Source organism: Equus asinus, chromosome 12 (assembly GCF_041296235.1).
Source record: "Equus asinus isolate D_3611 breed Donkey chromosome 12, EquAss-T2T_v2, whole genome shotgun sequence".
Lineage (NCBI taxonomy): Eukaryota > Metazoa > Chordata > Mammalia > Perissodactyla > Equidae > Equus > Equus asinus.
The window spans coordinates 34,718,009-34,737,041 of NC_091801.1; the positions used below are offsets into that span (position 1 = coordinate 34,718,009).

General features: G+C 43.3%; 1 protein-coding gene across 5 annotated transcripts in view; it reads left to right on the forward strand.

The window, feature by feature from the left end:
- CLXN (calaxin) overlaps positions 1-18,716 on the forward strand; it is a 34,488-nt gene extending 15,772 nt beyond the window's left edge. Inside the window, exons 7-9 of one of the 5 annotated variants that reach the window (XR_011493232.1) lie at positions 482-14,122; positions 16,148-16,204; positions 18,578-18,716. The gene's annotated coding sequence lies outside the window, so the exon portion shown is untranslated. Of the gene's footprint in view, positions 1-481; positions 16,205-16,786; positions 16,924-18,577 lie in introns of those variants that run through there. The other 4 variants (XR_011493229.1, XR_011493231.1, XR_011493230.1 and 1 more) reach the window with 4 other exon arrangements.
- Positions 18,717-19,033: the final 317 nt, after the last annotated feature.

Sequence of the window (19,033 nt, forward strand, 5' to 3'; positions counted from 1 at the left end):
ATTTGACCAAGTGAAAGCATGCTGCTTGCCTCTTTGAATGTCTAAATATTACTTGGTGCTGTACTTTGATTCATGTAAATACAGAAAAGAACACCGCAGCCCTAGGAATTATACTCAGTCATTAACTAGGAAGCGAGTGCACCCTCCTTATTTCCAAGGACCCTGAGAGTCATCCTGTTTGAATTTATACATGATCTGTGCATGCTATGACATCCACTATCTGCAGAACATATATAGACGTCAAAAGGATATGCAAAAAATGGCATTGTCCCTACCTACAAGAAGCTCAAAATTTAGAGACCAGAATTGCTGTTGTCTTGTAAAAAAGAAGAAGAAGGAAAAGGAGGAGGAGAGGAGAAAAGAAAAAGATTAACTGAGTAGGGGCAAAAGTTTGCATGGCATGAATTTTTTTTAAAACAGAGAAGTAAGTGGGAAGTTAAGGGGCGACAGAGCTTTTTTCCCTGTTTTCATATTATTACAGACAATCAAATGGCAGATGTAAGAGTGACAGCCTCCCTTTGCAGAGTCTATTGAGAAGTCAGTGGAGTGGAGGAGATCTCTTCCCGGGCAGAGCAGGATGTGGAGCAGGCCAGGGCCTGCACACCCAGCATGAGGTATGTGACTGAAAGGCAAGGAGCTGGCCTGCGGCAGGTGCAACGCAGCCAGTGCCCGTCAGCCCCAGGAAAAGAAAACCTGCAGGTGCAGTTGGGACATGTCCTGAGTCTCCAAAGCCACGCGTTTTTCTGAATAGTTGTCCTATCTTCATTGTCTGCCTGCAAGATTATGGTTTGCAGTGGGAGGGGATGAGAGGGAGGGAGTGGTTTGGTGGAGTCTCCAGTTTTGGCGGCTTTGATGACACACACAGGCAGCTCCAGAAGTGAGGTGCAGTCCTAGGAGACTGAGACTCTGCAAGGGGAGCGGAAGTGGTGGGGATGGGCCCACCAACCCCACACAGCCCCTTGACCCCCTGAGAGGGCTCTCCTGTCTCCAGAGGCCGTCATGGACACATGGAGTTTGTTGGCCCCAATTCAGCACTGCCCTCCTGTCCTCCACACTGGGCATCTTTTTCCCTCCACCTTCATCCATTCTTGGGCAGAGTGAATAGCTATGCATCCCAACTCAGTGCTCGAAAGCCCCAGGACTTAAAAATGCTACCCAGATTGTCTTGGCACATCCCAGGAACCAACGGGGTCTCATACACACTGTCAGTACTCAGTAGTTCTTTGTTAAAGGACCTCTTGGCGCCTCTCATGATCTGTAATGAGAGGCAGTTTGCAAATAGGAAACTGTTTTGTTCAGCTGGAAATGAGAGAGAAGTGGAGCCGTGTGTCTTCTGTAAGCTCCCAACACTTGGTCAAACGGAACTCCCATCCCATTCAGAAAAGACTGTCAGAGACTGGGAGTGGGAGGACAGGATGTGGGAAATACTTTTATATTTTATTTAGCGTATTTTATGGTTTTAGAAATTTAATTCAAGGTTTTAGTAGTTGCTATAGCAATGACTATGATCAAAGTAGAGGAGTAATGGACATAAGGGTGAGGAATTGTTCTATGGCTTGATGTTGAACCAGAGAAAAGATCTACTGAGCCAGAAAAGAAAGTGCTGGGCATGAAGAAAGCTCCAAAAAAATTAGAGAAGACAGCAAGAAACAATCTAGTTCTTTCAAAACAGTACCCCAAAGAGCAGGGCAGGTCATGGCACACCCCAGAGACTCCATCTGGAGAGAATCCAGAGGGCGAGGAGGTGAGGAGGTATGGAGGGGCAGCTGGAGGGGTTGAGGGAGGGCTGGGCAGAGGAGGCCAGTACAAGAGGAGGCAGGGCAGACCCAAGCTTATCACCAGATCCCAGATGTCCTGTGAAGCTACATGCTGGGGAGAGGCTCTGCACATTTGCTTGGATCTCCTCTGACATCCAGGTCTATGGAGCTCCTGGAGGGCAGACAGCATCTGGGTGGGGTGGGGAGAGATGCACCTATGTGAAGAGGGTGAGGGATTATTCCGCATTGAATTCCTCCTTTCTCAGGTGACTGGATTCTGGCCACCCCGTGCCTCCCCCTCTCATTCTTGGCCTGCCTCAGTCCACCTGAGGCATGCAGGCAGCTGCTCCAACCACATGCCCTGTCAGGACCTGTTGCTTTGTGAGGAAGAATGCAAGAATATCAAATCCCTTCAAATGCTGAAAGGGAGAGTCCTGCTTTGTGGAGGTATGGGGGTGTGAATAGTTATAGTACAGAATCAGAATATAGAACAATTAAAGAATGGACCCCAGGACCCAGAATAAGAGAGAGAGAGAATTGAGTCTTTTTGCTCCTTGAGTGCATGAAACCAGAGGTAGCGGAAGTCCTCTGTCTCCTAGCTCCTGGTGAGTAGGTGTAGCACCGCCCCCACCCCCACCCCAGCAAGGCTGCTGCTGCCTTTCTGAGCTGGAGGGCCCCAAGACCTGAGATTTGCCCAACCGCCAGCACCCACAACTGCATCCCCCAAACGAGCAAACACACGTTCTGGTAAGGCCACTAGGCAAGAACTCCTAAGCACCTTGCCAGGAGATGGGGTGCCCTCCTTCAGAACCCATCTGGACACACAGCACCACCTAGAAGCCTTTGTATATGCCCAGAGGGGCAGCACAGTTAGGGTTAGGGGTGAGCTCTGCAACCAGGCAGGACAGGATTACTGCTCTCACTGTCTGCAGCGTGGCCCCAGACAGGTGCCTTGACCACTCTGCATGCCTCACTTTAACAACTGCCATGTGCAGCCCTCAGAGTATCTGCCACATGGGGTTGTGAAGACTTGAGTAAGTGCCTAGATAGAAAGCAGTTAGAGTGGTGCCTGGCACATAGTAGTAGATTCTTAGTAAATGTTAGCTCTTACCACTATCACATGCAGATGACTTATCATGCAAATATTTGTATGCTTTGGCTGCATTTCAGGGACTTTGAACCTGTCTTCTCATTCAGTGTCACATCCTCAAGAATAGCTGTGATATTGGTTGCTCCTTGGGTCATCCCTACAGCATTCAAATGGCATTCATAAGTGCCCCTGACTTCCAGCCTGCTGCAGCTCCTCAACAGGACTGGAATTCCTCCAGGATCTATGTCCTAAATGGGCATGCCCAGAAGGAGCCAAGGCAGGAGCAGTTCAGCTGCTGTGAGGTGATTAAGAGAGTCCTCATTATATGCGGCAAAAATATCTTCCCTGCAAAAATGCTCAGCTAGGAATGCAATAGTTTACTTTCATAGGATGCTGACTCTTGGTCAACTTGGAATCCCTGTTGGTTGAGCATCCAGCGGCTTTCTCCTTATAAAAATAGTGTCCTAGAAGTGCGCAAGTTACTTCGAAAGAATCCTTTCTTAGACCTGTTATTAACCACCAAATTGTAATCCATTGCTATGTGAGTTTTAGAGTGTTTTGTTATCTGGGCTTAATTTAAGCTATGGTTGTGTATTTGTGCATGTGAGTATGTGTACACACACATACATGAACTCACACTTACACCCAGTGGGACTTTCTCCTCTCCAATTTCTGTCTTCACTCCTCAGCTCCACCTGTTTTTGCACTTACTTGCATGTCTTGCCTATGAAGCCTCCAGATGTGTGCACATGATCTTCTGCTCCTACATGAAGGAGATGACCTCTCTTTCATTGTTGACTATTTCTAGTCCCTACACAGAAGACTATGGGAAAATAGAAACCATGTGGGCTCAGATAATAAAGGAGAGCTGGACACAGTCTTGGGATCACAGGTAACAGATAGGCCTCTGGGTCTTTGAATGCAACCTTCAGCCCAAAGGCTGCCCCTGAGCACTGCATCCTTACGCCAGTCTGCAGGAGCAGCACTCTGCCCATTTATGAAGGCAGCAGGCACAGGAGAGTAAGCTGGCACATGCCGACTGCCGAGAGGATGGAAGAGTAAACTCTGAGTCAGCTAGGCCACACAGACTCTACATGGTCATACTAAGTTGGTTCCTTAATTTTCTCCACTGGGAAGAACACATAACCTCGAAAAATATAAACAGTTGAAGTAAGTGCTGATATGATATGACCCACAATAGTAATCACTATAGGAGCCCGTATAGAAGCTCATATAGCTGTCGTTTCATGGATAACATCAAGCTAGATAAATGTGAGGGAAAGAGGGAGGTAGATAGGGAAAGTAAAGAAAAAGAAAAAAGAGAAGAGGCAAGAGGGGAAAAATTAAATGCTGAGAAAGAGGAAGAAGAGCATGAACTTCACCCTTGTCTCGAGATGGCCAGGTGTGTCGTACAGCAAAATAAAGAGCTGTGTTTACCTTCTCTTTAGGAAAACACCACTTCTGATGGATATGAAGGGGGAAGTAGCTGAGCACAGGCTCCAGGAATAATAAACAAATCAAGACTTCAGGCTCTATGGGGAGCAGGAAAGGGCTGCCTTGCTCACAGTAGTGTCCCTGTGCATCCCATTCTTGTGGCCCATGGCCAAGCCTGACAAATCTGAGGGTAGAGTAGGATGATAAAGAGCTCTTAGGATTGGACTACATGCTTTCAGGCTCACCTTTTCCCTCTGGTTATGACATAAATAACAAGTAGCTGGGGGAAGTAAGCATGGAGTGAGCACCTTGACCTCAGAATGGAATGAAGGCCACTGTAGGGGTCCAAGAGTATAGTCCATGTTTCAGTGGAAGTGAGAGCATGTACTCATCCAAGGCAGTTCCCTTCTCTCTGGAAGGTAAATTTTGGTGTACTGATGGCACTGTCTGAGAGCACCAACAGTTCAGGGGAAGCTGGCTAGAATACAGAGTCTCAGGCCCCCAGTCATGCTGAATTAGAACTCTCAATTCACTAGATCTTACAGTGACACATAGGTATATGTGAGGAGTTCAGCTCTAGATGGCCTGGAAACCAACCAAGCATGGCCCTCAACGTAGTAAAGACTTTACAATCACATCACACATTGCAAAAAGAAATCACTTATTTGACCTGGAGAAATGAAAACTAAGGTTTGATTTAATTGCACTGAGTCCTAAAAGAACAACAAAAAAAAATGGGAGTTGTTTTAATCCAAATCCTAACCTAATTTTACCCATACTCAAAGAAATTTAAAAAGAAAAAGGAAATGGTCTTTATTGGAGCCAGAAATAATTTGGTAAGCCATAATAAGGAAGAACATCTTGATAGACTGTGAGTCCAGCAATAGGATACATTATTTCTTTATTGGATTATGAGAAGATGGCCTAAGTAAGCAGCAGTCCTGGAGAGTTGAGTAGATCATGGACTTATTGACTAGGAAGGAGTAGAACTGATGTGCTTTTGAGGGCCTGCTAGTAAATCAAATATTTAAAAGAAATTTTACCTCACTATGTACATCAAATGGATGAAGTCTCCCTAGTTGCCTTTCACTCATGTGTCCATTCACATACAGAGGCACATGTACAGAAACATCAGGAGCAACATGGGAGTGTGAAGATGTACCAGAAATCCCCTTGGTATGTCATTATATCTTCACGCCATCACTGACATCCTTTGGGTGCTGAACAGCATGGCCCTCATCCTTAGTAATTTGTGGCTTGCTTTGTACTCATGCCGAGATTTAATCCCTCAAGAAAATATTCCTCCCCCAAGACACACATCCTCTTGTTGATCTTCACCTCCCCCTGCCTGTTCAGCCTACACTGCCCCTATTATGTGGCCCAGCCACACACATACACAGAGTACCCTGCCTGAGGGGGTGTCAGGCAAAAGGACATTTAAATAAATAGGTAAAATATGGGCTCTTCTTTCTCCCCTTTGCCTGAAGCACACTTTCACAACCTCCCCTCTCTGTGCCACCAACACCCACTAACAGTCTCCACTGCCAATCACCTGGCAATAGTTTTCTCCCAGTCCTACACAAAATGGAGTTTGAAGGAAATACATATGCCTGGGTGAAAAATTCCAGTAAAGAAGGAAACAAGACTTTTAAATTCCTGTCATTGGAGAATCTTTTGAGTACGTCAATCACTGTTTTGATCAAAAAAGTAGTGCGTGCTTAATCATTAATAGCAAAATCTTCTCATTGTTCCAGCACTGAGTAACAAATCACAAAAGTAATATTATTGAAAACTATCAAGTCAAATCCTCATTAATGAGTCAGAGAGACAGTTAATAGAGCTCGAAGGAGTGGGACCATCTGTGCATTAGCAGAAAAATGTACCACTCCTTCTCTCATCCATGAACATTGCTAATGGGATCATACTGCTACTTATTTCTTAATGTATCTCTCCTTGTCTTTCTGAACAAATCCATCCTGTAGATGTCTCTCAGAGCTGGAAGAAAATTATTCAGATTTTCAGGGTCCAGTAACAAATAGCATTTGGTTTTACAAGAAGCTTATGTGTTGATTCTGATAGAAAAGAACAACTAGCCACCTCCTTAAAAGGGCCTTCTAATCTTAACAAATCCCTGTTTCCATGAATGATTGGTTTTCTCTCTCTCCCAAGATCACCCACTGGTTTATACACAGCTTGAACCCGTATATGTCAGATCAGTTTGCTTCTTGAAAACCATAATAAGGAAAAGAATTCACAACCAACAGACTGAATGAAGACAGCCGAGGTCTCACCATGGCCTGTGGCAGGGAGGGAGAGGTAAAAAGTGTGGTGTTTGTCTCTCTCTTTTCATAGCCATGTTATTATAGACAATCAAATGGCGGATGTAAGAGTGATAGCCTCCCTTTGCAGAGTCTGTTGTGAAGTCAGTGGAGTGGAGGAGATCTCTTCCCGGGCAGAGCAGGATGTGGAGCAGGCCAGGGCCTGCACACCCAGCACGAGGTATGTGACTGAAAGGCAAGGAGCTGGCCTGCGGCAGGTGCAACGCAGCCAGTGCCCGTCAGCCCCAGGAAAAGAAAACCTGCAGGTGCAGTTGGGACATGTCCTGAGTCTCCAAAGCCACGCGTTTTTCTGAATAGTTGTCCTATCTTCATTGTCTGCCTGCAAGATTATGGTTTGCAGTGGGAGGGGATGAGAGGGAGGGAGTGGTTTGGTGGAGTCTCCAGTTTTGGCGGCTTTGATGACACACACAGGCAGCTCCAGAAGTGAGGTGCAGTCCTAGGAGACTGAGACTCTGCAAGGGGAGCGGAAGTGGTGGGGATGGGCCCACCAACCCCACACAGCCCCTTGACCCCCTGAGAGGGCTCTCCTGTCTCCAGAGGCCGTCATGGACACATGGAGTTTGTTGGCCCCAATTCAGCACTGCCCTCCTGTCCTCCACACTGGGCATCTTTTTCCCTCCACCTTCAGCCATCCTTGGGCAGAGTGACTAGTTAAGCTAGTCTCAACTCAGTGCTCGAAAGCCCCAGGACTTAAAAATGCTACCCAGATTGTCTTGGCACATCCCAGGAACCAACGGGGTCTCATACACACTGTCAGTACTCAGTAGTTCTGTGTTAAAGGACCTCTCGGCCCCTCTGGGAGGACTCCCCTCTCTCCTGATATCTGGGTGCCATCAAAAACTTAGACTGGGATCCACGCATTTGAATCTAACCCTCTACATTCTCCAAAAGACTTTGATCCTTAGTGTCTAATATTTCTGTCCGTAATTTCATGAGAAAATGGGAGACTCTGTACTAAGCTAAGCTATCAAAGCTTTAGAAGATAAATGTAAAATTCAACAACAACATCATTGTGGTTTAGTCTATTAAACCACCTCAGTACTATTACAGGGAAGACAGGGCTTATGATCTAAGTCCACAGAGGGGAGCCTGGGGCGTGGCCTCCCACAAGATGCGGTTACCACTCAAAGTCTCACATCCCCCTGCTGTCACTATCTATCTGCTTTTTTTTTTTTTTAATTTTCTATTTATTTGTTTCATGAGTTTTTTCTTTCTGCCAGAATGTAAATCCATGGATGCACAGACCTTGCCAATCTTATTCACTATTGACTTCTCTGACCTTGCGTGCAGTAAGCACTCAATAAATATTTCCTGAGTGAGTGCATGACTCCATCTCAAGGCATGCATTATTGGAAAACCTCTTTTTCTCATTGAGTCTCAACAGAGTTTGTGTGCTCATGGTAGTGTTGTTTTTTGAGAAAGTTGATATGATACCACTCCTGTCCAGTAGTTTCCACACAGACATCTTTGCCACATAACTTATTGGCCATAAGGCAACTTTGCCATAAAAGATAAAATCATGAAAAATTAAAGAGGGGCATTAATTAAAAAAGACATAATGAAACATGAAAAAATGAATAACAAAATTAAAAAGACTTTATAGCAAAATACAAAATATTTGAAAACATTTAAACTGTGTGCATGTAGATTCATGGTGATACTGTGCAAAAAAATGATTTTATTTTTGTTTGTGGATTGTACCTAACTAAGCACTTTTCTTTGTTCTATGGGAAATGTAGGTCCAACTCTGGGCCCTCTTTTCTCCTCCAATGTAGTGCGTTTCAGAGTAAGAAAGCAACTGTTGGGGCAAATCATCCTTACCTGTTGGCTTGATAAAGCCATCAATAACTGGAAGAAATGCTAACTGTTTTAAGACTACCACGTCTACTTGTCACTGTATTGACCATTATAAGGGCTAGCTAAGATTTATGTTACTTGAAAATGCGAGTAACTGTGAGAACTTTGAATGAAGAAATGAAACCAAACTGACAATGAAAACCAAAAACAGTCAACCAGTAATTTTATTTTTTGTGGCAAAATTGTCTTATGGCCAACTAGTTATGTGGTGAAAATGCTTGCAGCAAAGATATCTGCAGTAAAACTATCTGAACTGACACCATCGTGTAGTCAACAGTATACAGGGAGGGGCTGACTGAGTTTTCCACAGTCCAGGGCAGCCCCGATGGCCTGTGTATGAAATCAAGAGCAGGAGTCAATGTTTTTATTCTACCCAATATTTCAAGGGCCTCAGTGACATCCTGTTCATTTTGGTCACCAAACAAAATTGAAAACAGCCCCTTAGAGAACAAAAAGGAGTTACCCAGGGACACCTGTACACCTGGAAAAGTTACTAGGATAAATATTTCTTTGCCTAGAGAAGAGTAAGAGCGGTTCAATGCCTTTACTTGAACTCGTACACATGTAAGTTTCTTACATGGAATAGATCTCCAAAAATGGAGCAAAATTAAATAGACTCCAATTGAAGTGTATAGTAAGGTTGTTTTGACTTAAATAAAGATTATTCTATTGATAAAACTAAAACAAGCTATGACACTCTTTAAGAAACTAACATCATTGTGAAACGTAAAAATTAAACTATAAAATATTTTATTATTCCTAAGATGAGCCCCTGCAGGGCTGGGTAACTGAAGGATTCCTTTAGGATGATCATTCTGTTGATCTTCAGGCCCTGGGTAAAATTAAAATGTTGAGAGTTTCAGAACTCATAGGTTTTTAACACATGGCTAGCCACAAAATCTTAACTTTTAAAATTAGTGAATGTGCAGGTCAACAGAATAATAAACTACATGGTAAAAGTTACCCTGACTGAGAAAAATCTTCCTTCCTTAGCAAGTATATGTTACATTCTTAGAAATGGACAATGTCTGTGCCAGTTAGGAGAAGGTGTTACAGCAATTTGATGCTTCTGAAAGGTTGCCCAGATTCTCAGCACACACTAGAACACTTTAACAAGACAGTGGACTTCTGGAGTTTCTCCAAGTCACTTTTGCCATGATGCTCACATACCTGGCCTGCCCACGTCCTCTCACACCTCCACACCTTTTTCAGAAACAGCCTTCCTTCTACCCTCTCTCGCCTGAAAAACTCCTACTCTCTCTTCACATCAAATTTCACCTCCACTATAAACCTTGCTGGTCCCTGTCAAGCAGTCTGGCCCCTAAGCCCATTGTCCAGACCTCTCTTACACCATCAGATAGCATTGCACTCATTTATCAACTTTGATTTCACTGAGACCAGGATTATAATTCACCTCAGTGCCCTTGTCTGGCATATAATAATTCCCCATTAAAATGATGGATATATGAAGAGTGTTCTCAAACTGAACTCATAGGCTCTAGAGGACTCTAAAATTTCCCCCAAACATTCCCAGAATTCAGATCTTCTACCCTTGTGAATGACAAATGTCTATGTAGATAATCCATTCTATACTAGCCTCATGGTACCTAACCCTCTCAACAAGCATGCCACAGCACAGGCCTGCTCATCACTGGAACATTCTCCTCCAAAGTTTTCATCTGATTATTTTAAACTTTGAACATAGCCTCCTAAATTTCTACCTCTCAGTCTCCAGTCTCATTTCATCTTCCATGTCATAAACACCTCCACTACCTTAATCCCTATATTTTCTTCCAAATTATCAACTTGCATTGACCTTATTTTCTTCTCTTTCCCCAGCATTCCTTGTCCCTTTTCTTCATCTGGGTAACTCCTCCTCATGCACCAGACTTGCTTCTGGCCTTGCCTCTTTCAAGAAACTCTCTCTGGTGGCCCTTGGTGAGATGTTAATACATCCTCTTGTCACCCCATTGCTGTATTCAGCCTTTTATAATACAATTTCCTGTCAGTGTATCTTTATAGTCTACAAAAGATAAGCTCATCAAGGGGCAAAATATACCTTATTCATATGCAATACCATGTCAATAAATGACTGTTAATCTCTCACCTTGTGTAAAAATTCTATAAACAGCCTGGTCAGGGTCTGTAAAGCTGAAGGATTTGCAGAGGAGAGAAAGTTTTCTGGATCCTTGGAAAGTTAGAGCATCCTAGGAGTATTGTTAAGATCCAATATGTCCAAACCTATTCAGGTCTTTCTCTACAGGCTTAAAATTCCAAATGAGAGAACAAAATACTTCTTCATTCAGGAGCTGACATAGGTGAAGAAGTTTACTTTCCATTTCCCCTTTTGCCCACAGTGCAATGCAACCACCAGCTTCTTGAAGACTTCTGTCTGTCTCAGGTTAATCTTGGGTTTTTCTACAATTGACAGTTGACATGAACACTCAGCACATGTACTGTGGGGTGCACAGCCACATAAGAAAACAGTAGGTAGTTGAGTATCTTAGGGGAAATTTCAAAATATTATTCACCCCAGTACTCTCGGTGAATTACATTATGAGTCCATCCTTCCTTCCTCTGCCAACTAGGAGTCTATTCATCCTTGAAGGTGTACGTCAAACTCTACTTCCATGGCACACCTCTTACCCTAGATTCATTAATAAAAAACAAAAATTGAAAATGACAGAGGTATGCAAGAATTCCTATCCTGTCTTTTGGGTCCTTGATGCCATCCTTGTCCTTATCACCAATTTGGTACAGTTTTGTAGATTTAAGATACCAGAGAGACTACCACTACCCCAACACGTATTCATATTTCAGCATCAACCAGCACAGTATCTACCATGCTATAGGTGTTCCATAAATATTTATCAGTTGGTTGATAAAAAGAATACACTAATCACTGATATAAAAGGAAACATCTCCCAGGAAGCTAAAGGTCAGAGATTCTAGTAAACAGGACTGCCATTTTTTAGAGTTATCCTGGTCACCCATGAAAAAAAAAAACCTATTTCTCGGAAGTATTTGTTCAAGAACCACATACTGAGTCAAATGGTTGGCAGTGCTGGTTAAATAGTATCTATGTGCTAACCTGGGTAACTGCAGGATTTTTATTATTTGTGTGGTCTTTTTGTACTTTGCAAATCACTTTTATATCCATGACTTCATTTAATCTTTGTGACCGTCCTGGAAGTGGATGGGGTAGATGTTATGATTAATGGATGAATAAACTGAGGCACAGAGAGGCCAGGAGACTTCAGCCCCAAAGTCTTCATAAGAGAAATTAATATGGGCAAGATTGCAATGCTGGCCCAGAGTGATCCTGCAGCTTAGTAGGATAAATAAAATTTACATGCACCCAAATAGAAGAGTGGATAAATGCTGAAACAGAGGTCTGACTAAAGTGTTATGAAACACGAATAGAGATACAAAGACCAACTTCTCTGACATGCGCTCTCTACCCCAAAAGAGGCCCTCATCCAGAAGGGGCCTGATTTCACAGGACCTGAGAAAGCACTCCAGCATGCAGACCTTCCCAAATGCTGCAGGTTCTGAAAGGATGAAAGGGGCCTTGAATGTGTGCACTACAATAATTATGTTTGTTTTAATGGAGCAATGAGTGCTTCTGTTGTGCTGTGGTGCAAAGGCCTAATTATTCAAACACAGCCATTAGTTCCCACACAGCAAAGATGACAGCAGATGTTATAAAGATAGCATCTCTTGGCCATTTGCCCACCGGGCCCAGCCACAAGGACACTTCAAAAGCAATAGCAGCTCCTGCCAGGAGCATCCCACCACATGTCCTAAGACATCAGAGCCCAAAGTGGACTTGAGACATCTGGAGGGAGAAAGGGGTCAACATGGCAGTAACAGCCATTCCTGCTACAGGTCTCAGGTAGATGAGGCAGCAGCTGGGCCTGGTTAGAACTGAGTGATCTGGGTTTCCTGGAGCCCTGTGTCCCACTGGCTGTTTTCACGCAGACAAGCAGCTCCCATCAGGACACACAGCCTGTGTCAGGAACTCATTTCAAACTTACAAAGCTGAAAGCAAATCATTCATTTGACTGGAGAACAAGATGTACCCAGAAACCCATCCAAATTCTTGCTGCCACCACCAGGAAAAAATATATATATAACTAGCTGAATTTGTGTGGTATACTATTGCTCAAACTTGAGTACTCAGAAGCAGGCACAGGCCTGCCTGCATTTTTCCTATCCCAGCCCTATGAGTAACAGTTAGGAAAACACAAAGGGCTTTAAAAAGTTCAAAGAACTAAAAAAAAAAAAAAAAAAGTGACTGCATCATTATCACCACAAAACTGCTGAATGTTTAGACTTCTATAAACTGAAATAATTTTTAAGTTGAGAGACAATCAGGGGTTAGTTTTTCTCTGCATCAACCATAGCAAGGAGATTTCCTGGAAGTGGAATCCCTTAAGGCTTTAGTTTCTTTGTTTCCTATGCATGCATGTGCATAAGTGCATGCAAACACACATACACATCCCTGTCTCTAATAAGCAAGCTGCCTGGAAACAAGAGACCTGGAAAGAAGGAGAGAGCTCTAAGGAAATACTCCTCTTGAAAAGATTTCTGCCACCTTGTTCCTGAATCACATTTCACTCTGGCTTTTCATCTCACTTCCACCAAACCATAGAAAGAATATCTCCCAGAAAAATTGCAGTGTGAAGGGTTCTCAGTTTAAAAATAAAAAAGTAGAAAAACTGCCATAACAATGAGGGAAACAACACTCCATTCCTGCTAGTACAGACTCTGAACAGAGCAAAGATCTGCCATCATGTGGAGACTTCTGAAGGAGTGGAAGGAGGAGGTGAAAAGTGCTAAGGTCCTACAGGATGCCCCTCCACAGCAGCATGTTGTTAAAAAGTCCTTTTTGGTGAAGGATTTCCCAGGTTCAATGCATTGCTCTTCTTTTTTCCATGTAGAAACGGAAAGAAAAATCTAGCTAGGAATGAAGTTAAAGAACTTGCTTTTTAGCTCAGGAGGAGGAATATGAACTCCAGAAAGACCCACAGAACTCAGAAGGGCTCTGGAAGTATACGATTAAAAAAAAAAATAAGCACACAGTAGAAACATTATAAATAACAGTCGAAATATTAACTACAAGAAGTAGCAATGAGCACATTGGCATGGCTGGCTTTGTACCAGCTGAAGCAGAGGAAGGTCAATCATGGCTCTTTACTAAGAACAGAAAGAATTTTACACATCTGAAAAGAATCTGGAGATAGCACTTAAACATATATTTTAACACTAAAGCAATAAAATACCAAGAAATCACTAAGTGCCATCCTGGGAGGTCAGGTTGAGTGGAGACAGTGGAGACCATGTAAATCAAAGGTTGGTCCTGTAGATGAAAGTGGGGCCCAGGCAGCTCTCAGTCCTCGCAGCTCGCTTGTGGGTGTAGGACTGAGAATCAAATGAGGGAAGGTTCTGTTACTACTCCATTTAACAGATAAGGAAACTGGGGCCAAGTAACAGGTAATTTAGCAAATAAATAGCACAGAAGAGCTCTGACCCACAGCTTGCCGTCTTCAGGCCCAGCACCCTCAACTTCTGCACAAAACAGCTTTGTGAACCAACGACCTCAGACCTGGAATCACAAATGGAAGATGAACTAATGGAACTAGGTGAGTCTTAGGTCTACATTTGCAAATACCTCCTAGAAAAGTGGCCTCCCTCTCTCACCCGGTCACGGTCTATGTCCCATGGCATAGCTGGGAGCCCAGGGACAGGGTTGTGGGTGGGACGATGCCACTGTCTTTAGTAGGTTGATGCCCTGTGTGCAGAGAAAAGCTCAAATCGCTAATGCCACCCTACAAAGTCAGTACTTGATTTCCCTGACATGTTTCTTCTGAACAAATACCATATTCTACATTTTTCTCTTCACTTTCAACAGGAAAAACACTAAAGCAAAAGCAGGGTAGCTTTAGCTTCCACAGGCAGCAATATAGCAATGGGTGACATTGAGCTACAGATTTTTTAAGACCTTGATGAAAAGAGACTGAAAAAGATGTTCCAACAATCGACACAGCCCATCCAGACTTGGTATGTGGGTCCAACTGGCACTATTCTTAAAGGCTGGAGTGCTCAGCCCCCAAGAAGCAGGACCCAAATAATCATACAACTGCTCTTTAAGACCAAAGGCCAACCCATGCTCCCGTGCAGGACGCAGGATTCCTTTAGCAGAAAGGAATATTTTCCACTGTCGATCTTTGTAGGAAGAGGCCATTCTCAGAGTGGGTTGAAGTGAGGGAGCATGTCTCCTTTGTGGGGCCAGCTATCAGAACTGAGGTTTTCTGGGATGGGGAGTAGGTGGAGGTTGAGAGGAGGCAGTAAACAAAGGGATGGTGGTGTTTGGTGACACTTATGGAGAGCACCCTGGCCAGGGTTCTTACCTATCTTTGTGCACGCACTGCTTTTGCTTCTATGAGGCCTATAAACTGCCTTCTCAGAATAACGTTATAATACACAAAATTAAATATGATTAAAGAAAAGCAATTATATCGAAAGAGGTTGTATCCATACTCCCATTGGTTAAGAACTCATAAGGGAGCTCAAGTGATCTAAATTTCAGCATAAAAAGTACATGTGGAAGAAAAGGTATTATGTGGTCTGATTTTGTAGTCTCAGTCTGTCATAGGCCATTTGGCTTGCCGCTTCTGGCTCCTACAGGATTCGGGAGTCAGAGCATCCGAGTCACACTACCAAAGCCACTTAGATTCTGTATCACACTGGAATGCCAAAGGATAGGCTCAAAAAACTAATGAAGCTATGATCTCCAAGTACAAAGATATTTATATAGAATCATGTTTTTAATAAATTGTATTGAATAGGTTTGTTTTTATAAGACATTAACACATTATTATTTTATATTGCTTTTCTTATGAGATACTCAAATCATAAATAAACCCAAGGATATTCTCTCAGGGACAGATAAATATAGGATATCCAGGATTCGGTGTTAATTTTGTTTTATACATCTTCAGAGTGGTGTTCTAATGACAAACACCTGCTGTTACTTAGAAGTTTTGAAATGGAACCTGAGAGCGGCCCTATGCACCCTGGGGCCCCAGGGTCAAGAGGAAGCACATTCAGCAGGCTCACACACCTGCTTACCTTCTCCTGTGGAGCTCTACATCCTGAGAAGGGCATCCGCACATTTGGAGGCACTGTCATTACCCACAGAGCTAAGTACACAAGCAAGACTGGGCCTGCCACTAGTTGCCTCCAGTAATCATAGACCCAGACACACGACTCTGGAGGAGCCAGGAGACAGCCATCACCCACTTGCAGTCCCACAACCACCATCAGGACCCTGGCATGCCTTGACCCACCCCACTCCATCCCCACCCCACCCTGAGTCCCAGGGTCCAGTCAAACTGCCAGCCAGAAGGTGCAACCTCCTCTTCCCTACCTGTAGCCCTGGTCTTCACTCTCCACACTCTGTGGACCACAGTCCTCTCTACCATCACCACCCTAATATATGAAGATAAGAGAAAGAGAGCTGTGGAGAAGGGGCTGACCTAATGTTCAAGGCCTTCCCTGGATCCTAGCCAAGTGAGAGCTGAGGTCTCATACAATGGCTTCTCTGCAGCAGCTCTTTAAAAGAGGCTTTTGCAATTTATGGTAATGTTTCTCGTTTTTATATTCAGTCAGTTCTTCCCAGGTTAACGGGCAGCTCTGATTGCCGTGAAGCCCAAGGTCCAACGGTAAGTCACAGTGTGAACTCACTTCCTAGTAGCACCTGGGGAAGACCTGAACCATTCTGAGCCTCCTCTGTGGCCAGGAGGGCAGTGCTGGCCCACACTCTTCTTTACATCTAGTTTTCAGAGTGTGCACAAGCCCACTTTTCTCCTTACTCCTTCAGCCTATTTTCTCCTTACTGACTTCTCACACACAGTGGCTTCTGCTCTGTGGGGGATTGCATGAGGATTTCTCTGCTCCTTTCATGAGCCCCAAAGATTTTTATACCCAAGCAAACCCTTTGTAAGGTCTATTCCAGTTCCTAGTCAAAGCATCGGGGGTTCATATACTCAAGAACTTAGGAAGAAGTGCTGGAAGGAAAAATCTCCAGATAATAAAGTCTAAGCAATGTTTAAGCATCAAACCCATCACTTCTTTTCTTTTGGAGCTGCCAAATGGAAATAATATTCCGAAGGCAAGAGAATAAATTTCTCATCTCTATGAAAATCAAGCTTCCAAGAAAGAGAAAAAGAATAATGAAAGAAAAGAATCTAAGACCAGGTAAACTCAGGAAGATATTCTACCTTATGCATCTTATTCTTCTGCAGAATGCCATCATGTCATCCACCTCTTCAGGAGAAGAAAGCCCTACAGAGAATGCTAACATCTCATTTTCCTATTGCTAATTTTTACAATGCAGGAGCATTTGATCAAGGCAGTCCTAACCAAGAGCTGGAATGGATGCTTATCTCTGGCTCCTGACACTGTCCTGCAGGCTCACGGCCCCAGGTGAAGCCCAGACACCTGAGGTGCCTTTGAGTAGTGAAGACGCTAATCCTTCCCTAAAACCGCAGCTCTAAAACCCTGGCAGAGTGCACTTGGCTTTAAAACATTCTTTTGTATGTCAAACCTCTGGCCTAATGCTTTGAAAGGACACCCACACCAAGCTATTTGTGGCAGTTCTTGTGGCTGAGCACTTTGCAAGACACTAAAGAAACTAATCTCCTCCCCTCCCAAAATACACAGGCAAAAGTGTGTGGATATGCTGCAAAGAACATGGGAATACAGGTACCTCTTCAAGATCCTGATATCAGTTCTTTTGCATAAATACTCAGATTTCTGGATCATATCGTAATTCTATTTTTACTTGCGGAAATGATCTAATATTCATCAACAGATAAAGAAGTTCCATACAGTGGAATATTTTTCAGCCTTGGAAAAGATGCTCCTGGCATATGCAACAACATAGACAAACTTTGAGGACACTAAGCTAAGTGAAATAGGCCAGTCACATACTGCATAATTCCACTTATTTGATGTGTCTAAAGTCGTCAAACTCATAGAGAAAGTAGACAGGTGGTTGCCAGGGTTTGGAGGAAGGGGAAATGAGGAGTGTTCAATGGGTATAAAGTTTCAGTTGTGCAAGACGAATAAGTTCCAGAAATCTGCTGTACAACGTTGTACTTATGGTTAACAATATGTACTGTACACTTAAAAATTTGTTAAGAGGGTAGATCTCACGTTATCTATTCTTATCACAATTTTTTAAAAAAGCAAGCATGTGGAATGACAGCTCCCAGCATTCCCTCTGCAGCCTTGTAGAACGTGAAGCCTTTGCTCACACCACAAACTCTGTCTGGAAGATAATTTTCTCCTCAATCCTCTTCCTGCACTTGTGAGGTGAATGGGCCCTATTCCTCTGTTATAAGGAGAAGGCCACTGAGGCTGTCAGATGCTGCATCTCGAAGACCCTTTCTCTGCCACATCATACTGAGCACAGCAAGCATGCGTGGCATCCTCCCTGTGGTTACAGACCCTCAGGTCCCTGGCTTGGGGAAGACGGTGTTAATTTGTGATGGTGGTTTTGAGGAGTAAAAGAGTTATTTATATTAGTGTGGTATGTACTTAGAACAGTATCTAGTGTTAGCTATTATTTGTATTGTCATTAATATTATATCATTTCTTAAAAACATTTTCTCTGGTATGTTTTGGTTCCCTTAGACATTTCTATAAGTTTATGTTGTTTTCCATAGGAAGGCTTGGTTAATTCTATGTTGGGCCTGAGTTTAAATAATCAAACTTCCTTTTTACTGGTCTCACTTAAAAACCACAGTCATTGAATGAAATTTGTTGAAATGTGGCAACTGCCCTGTGAAATGGATACTGCAAGGGTGTGGTGACCCTGCATGTATCCTGGTGCCAATACTTGTGTGTGATTATTTTATTTGTTTTTGTGGTGTGTTTTGTTTCTGGCTAGAAGGGAGGTGGGTTTGAAGAGGTTAGCAATCAGGATCGTTTTCCAGGAGTCATTCTTCTGGAACTGGATCTTGTTCCTACAAAAGTTTCCAAGTTTCTCTTCCTATTGCAATAACTGGAATGTATATTCTCTCTATATACAGATCAATTAAAGGAACCTACAGGAATCACTATGGTAGAGTCAGTCTGGGAACCCCATTTACAGCATGGGAACTGAGCAATCAAGCTTTTCACAGTGACTGAAGCTGCAGGTTTAACAATGCCAAGGAGGGTTGGGCCCAGTCTTCCCATGAATTCATTAATTGTGTTTATTATACATATTGTCTACCTATGTCTTTGAGGAATGGGATCAAAAAGTATGAGTGACAACACCTTGAATACAGAACTGTGGTTCCTGCTCAGTCCAGGTTAAAGGGAATTCTGTTTCTGGCACAGCTACTGGGGTCCTAGCTCTTCCTAACAGTCTAACCAGCCCAGAGAAAATCTAAGCAGTACATTCCACCCTACTGGTGAAGCTTAAAGTCAATTTTATAAATATACATAGATCACCTAGAGAAAAAAGTAATTTAAGTAGGGAGAAAATTATTTATCTTTGTTTG